A 5,749-nucleotide genomic window follows, 5' to 3' on the forward strand; every position below is an offset into this window, starting at 1 on the left:
TATTGCAAACACTGAGGAAAACACTACTAGATTGTTGAGTTAGTGATGCTATGAGGTGTTAGTGCACCTGTCCCTCTTTTTCATTATTATTATTGCTGAACTTATAATTACATAAAAGATCAGGGAAAGATGGTTGTATTGTATATATCAATTAACAGTCATAATGGCATATATTAGTGTTATATTACATCCCTACTGTGTTATTACTCTGTATGTCTGCACTATGTTTGTACTTTCTTCTGCACTGGAAGCTCCTGTCGTCACAAATTCCTTGTGTGTGTAAACATACTTGGTAATAAAGCTATTCTGATTCTGATAAAACAGTTTAAAAAAATTAATGTGTTCATCATAGTATGAGATAATATACACAGAAAAAAAGCAGTGACAAGGTTAAATATAGTTGAATAATTCATCATGATGCATTTTTTTAGAAGCCTGAGGCATGAAACGAGTTAAATTCAACAAGAAAAAGAATAAAACAAAGGAGATTTAAGCCACTTTTGCTTGTGGATAAAACATTTTGCACAAAATAATTAACAAGATATTCAAGAGATAACGAATTTGGGTTTTCGTAATAATTTTTTTTAAACATGCTTTAAGGATAAAACTGGATCACATTAGTGGAGTTAAAAATATAAGAACTTAAATCAACCCAAAATGTACTGGCTATACTACAATCACAAAAAAAAGAGCAGCTGTTTCTTCAACAAGACCACAAAATGGGCAAGTTTCATCATTATCAAGATACAGATATATGAATTAAACCTGTCACTCATATCTTTTAAGTTGTTGCGCTTGTTATAACGTCGTAGGTCACATGATCTTCCAGTTACGCCCCTCTCTTGCAGTCCGCAGACAGACCCTTCTCTTTAATTCCACCACAACAGCACCATAATACAAACAACTCCTCATCTATAAACCTGCAGATCAATATTAAAACTGTGAACATATCAAATACCGAAGTCACCTGCAAAAACACAAACACTTAAATACTGCTGCAATCCAAGAATGGCGAAGAGCTCCAAAATAAAACACCTGAAATCAATTATCAGCGTTAGTAATTCGCAATTATCACTTAAATTAGTACCTTGTTGTTTTTTTCCTTCAGTTTCTATCGTGCCATTATAAATGTGGGACATTCACATTGACATCAGTAAGAAAATGGCTAGTTGCTCTTTTTTTTTTTGACAGTTTCTGGCAGAAAACACATAAAATAGACCAAAACCGGAGGTTCGTGTGAAAATAACTCGGTGTTTTTACATTAAACATTCTTGAACACAAAATACACAACTACACGTCTCGGTATTTCGAATAATAGGAACAGTAGTTTAAAGTATTGGTCTGCATTCCCGCGGCTCTCCAAGAGGGTGTGGCTGCAGACTTGCACTTCCGCTAGTGACGTCACTTGCAGTCTTTTTTATTTTGTTCTATGTATTTATTATTTTTTGTTTGAATCTCTCAACATTTTACAACAGTAGCCAGGTGGTGAAGACAAGAAAAAAGAAACTAAATTACGAAGTCACTTGCACTCGACACAAATCGTGCGTGTTCCCAATGGAGACAAGACGCTATGGTTAAACGATTAAAACTAATTTAGTACCGTAACCTACAGGGTCCTGCAAGCCATCTGTAGGAGAAAAAGACAAGACCCGCAAATCCGTGGCCACAGAACAGCAGAATATGAACGCAATGCACAAAGTCTCTCGCTAAGCGTTTTCCTCCTGTAGAAAAACATAAACACTTAACATGGCGTAATGTAGTAAGATGCTATTAAAATATCAAATTCAATATACAGTTTATTAGTATAATGAATATGTATATAGTATTTTCCTCCCACACCGCAAAACGTGGCATAATGGACTAAGATGATACAGACCAAACTCAATGCTCTTCATTATTAAAATATAGCCTACATAACTAATATATACAGGCAAGCAGGTGAGCCCAGAATAAACGCAACACGCACAGTTTCGTGTTAAGCGGTTTTCCATACAGAATAAACTGTCTACAGCTCTTTTATATCATCGTCTTTGTCCATTAAGCTACATTACGTGTTTTATTTACATTATCGCTAGCTTGTTTACTCACTGGAGCAGCTTGTTTACTCACTGGAGCAGCGATAGCAATTCGCGTGTACAAGTTCATCTGCTGTATGGCCTTCTTAACAAGTTTAATTCTTCAGTTCATATATTTAAGTGATGTTTATAGGTACTAAATTCATAGTATTGAATATTGTATATCTTGTGGACTGTTAATTACGTGCCATTATGCATATTTACCGTTCTACTTAATGACGCAGCAAAATATAATGACCTTTCACCTACTTCTATCTGTGAGCTTCAGGTGCCACCTAACGGCAGTACACAGTACTACAATTATGTTTAATTGCAGTACATGTTAAATACTTGAAGAATATGATTATATATTATTGTTTCTTGCCTATTATGTCGATTTATTGTTATTACTGTCTACTGATTGTTATCTCTGTTAATTCCTTGTTAATTTCAGACCACATCTATACAAATGTCCACAACCTGTGCCTAAACAAGAAATGCCCTGTTGTCTGACTGTGCTGTCAATTGCTGTCAATTGCTGTTAATTCTCAATCACTTATTAAAATCTGGAACTGAATCCTGCCTCCGGTGTCCTTACCGACACACCAGTGTGAACACAAACCCACTTGAACTGATGCACATTCAATTCTAAATAATCCTTTTCTACATTGGTCCTTCGAGCCGGATGAGTGTTTACACTGGACTCAAGATGTCAGAACCTCTAGAATATCAAGGGGCACGGCCTAAACGTTCAGTTCGCCCGTCAACATATCTCCAAGATTTCGAAGTTCAGTATCCAGGGAAACCTCAAGTTACTGTACCTTTCACACAGACAGCACAGCAGACACGTGGGCAAGAAGATTACCAGCCAGGTGACATGACAGGTTCTGGTCTGCAAGGTTCCAGAGATTACAGAACAGAAGAGGGCGCCGAAGGGGGAATACCCATTCCTTACCTCTGGATCCTCACAAGACAGTGCATGACCTTGAAAAAGAGAATAGAGAGCTTTGTCAATCGCAATTATCAATGAGAGAGGAGATCAGACGACTGACAGAAATCCAACAAGGTATGCAAGACATGTTAATGAGGTGCCAGTCAAGTCAGAGGTCATCTCCTACTCCCAAACAACAGCACGTATCCCCAACACCTCCGGTGCCCTCACCTAGAACTATTTTCAGAGAGTCAGAAACACCTTTGCCAAAACTAGCACCCCGTGCTCAACCAGCTCAACCAGTACACAGATTTCCCACTCCAAAGAGTACAAACCCTTATGATACAGATGATGATGCACGACATGCACGACATGCAGTTCGACGTCATTACGATGACTTCCCTGCTATTGGGAGAGTATCAGCCCATGTTCCTTCAAGCTTGCCTGACCCCTACAGACATTACCTGGGTCGACAGCAGACAGAGATGGACAGGTCAGCCCCTACCCCCTCCAGGCCTACTTCACACTATTCCATCCAGCCCTATGGGTTACCAGCAAACCAACCTGGGTGGCAGAAGAATGTGACTAGACAGGAGACAACGTACAGAGGTCCGCAGCCAACAATACCGAACTTTACCAGCCGAGACCCAGGTGAATTCGTCCGCCTTAAGCTAGCTTTGGGAAATCGGTTGCCAGAGGACGCAACTGAACTCTTTAAGTACCAGGTTCTAGTTGACCACTTGAAGTTAATGGAAGCCCGCTTGATAGCCGATTCATTCTTGAACTCCATTACTCCATATTCAGACACTATGGCAGCACTCACTGAGAGGTTCGGGCACCTCACCAACTCGCTCTAAATAGAATAGCTGCTGTAATGGACTCTCTGGACGTCCAATCTGGAGATACCATAGGCTTCGAATGCTTTGCTCTCCAAATCCAGGCACTTGTAGGTCTCCTTAAGACACTGGGCACAGAAGGAGAGGTTGAATTACGGTGTGGATCTCACTTGGCTCGACTTCTCACCAAACTACCTCCAGAGCTGCGGTCATCTTTCAGAAGGCACATGAGTTACGAGCCAGGTATTGTTTACACACTCCTTGACTTTGCTAAGTGGCTCAAGTTTGAATCATGGTGTCAAGACACTGAAAGCATTGGTGGAGACAGAGTTCGTAGAGACAGAGCCAGACAGAGAACGGACTTCCGCAGAGATCCCAAGGTGAAATCTCAACCAATCACCATCCTCCATGGTGCAGATCAACCATCATCACCAGTGCTGCCACAGTCAACTAAGAGCACAACCAGAAGCCACGCCTTCTGCCCTTACTGTGACTGCAAAGACCACTACCTGAGCCAGTGTACGTCCTTCCAAGCACTTTCCAAAGACCAAGTGACTGAGTGGATAAAGACGAATAATAGATGTTGGAAGTGTGGACGCTCCCATCGAGCTGTGCAGTGCACTTTGAAGAAGCCATGTCGTTTGTGCAACAGAAAGCACTTGCAAATCCTCCATGATGTAAATGATAAGCCAGTGAAGGAAGGCACCTGCCTTGTCAGCTCTACCAACACTCCCCTGTATATGGACAGGCCTGAAGGGTCCAGTCGAGTGCTTCTCAAGGTCATTAGAGTGATCCTGCAACACAAGGGTAAGAGCTTAGACACATATGCCGTGCTCGATGACGGTTCCGAGCGTACAATCCTTCTGTCATCTGCAGCTCAAAGACTAGGCCTCACAGGACAGTCAGAGGATTTAGCCTTGAGGACCATAAGACAGGACATCACAAAGCTCCATGGTACAGCAGTTTCCTTCAGGATCTCAACACCCTTTCAACCTCATAAAAGCTATCTCATCGAGAGAGCCTTTACAGCTGAACCCTTGAGCCTGGCAGAACATTCATATCCTGTTGCAGCCCTTCAACAGAAATACAGACACTTGAGAGGTCTACGGCTTCAGCCCATCCATAAAGCCAGCCCGCTGCTGTTGATCGGGGCAGACCATCCTCATCTGATATCCCCTATAGAACCAGTCCTCCTTGGTCCACCAGGTGGCCCTGCAGCCATCAAGACACGTCTGGGCTGGACATTGCAAGGTCCAGCACGAGTCCTTGAAGAGAAATTAAAGCCCCAACAGTGTCTGCACATTACCGTTAAACCTTCGATGGTTGAGCTTTTCCAGAATGTTGAAAAACTCTGGCAGGCCGACGTCCTCCCCATCAGGTCAGAGGGTCTGGTTACACGCTCAAAACAAAATGAAGAAGCCCTTAACCGTCTACAGACTCAGACCACCAGAGTACTGGTTGACGGAGTCAGCCGATATGCTACCCCACTCCTTCGCAAGAAAGACATGCCTCTTATTCAGGCTCCTAAAGAGGCAGTGCTGTCCAACTTAAGAAGCACAGAAAAGCGTCTGGAAAGGGACCCCATCAAAGCAGCTGCATACAAGGAAGAAATAAGGAAGCTAGAAGTCTCTGGCTATGCACGCAAACTTCCTCCTGAAGAAGTCAACGTTGAGGGTGAGTCATGGTTCATTCCTCACCATATGGTTCAACATAACGGAAAGAACCGTGTGGTTTTTAACTGTTCGTTCCAGTTCAGAGGCCACAGCTTGAATGACTACTTACTGCCTGGACCTGCGTTAGGCCCTTCCTTATTGGGCGTCCTGTTACGTTTTCGTGAGCATACAGTGGCGGTGAGTGGAGATATTAAGGGGATGTTTCATCAAGTCTGCCTCCTTCCTAAAGATAAACATCTCCTCCGCTTTGTGTGG

The sequence above is a fragment of the Sinocyclocheilus anshuiensis genome, unplaced genomic scaffold (genome assembly GCF_001515605.1).
Source record: "Sinocyclocheilus anshuiensis isolate Anshui unplaced genomic scaffold, SAMN03320099.WGS_v1.1 scaffold2100, whole genome shotgun sequence".
In the NCBI taxonomy this organism is placed as follows: Eukaryota; Metazoa; Chordata; class Actinopteri; order Cypriniformes; family Cyprinidae; genus Sinocyclocheilus; species Sinocyclocheilus anshuiensis.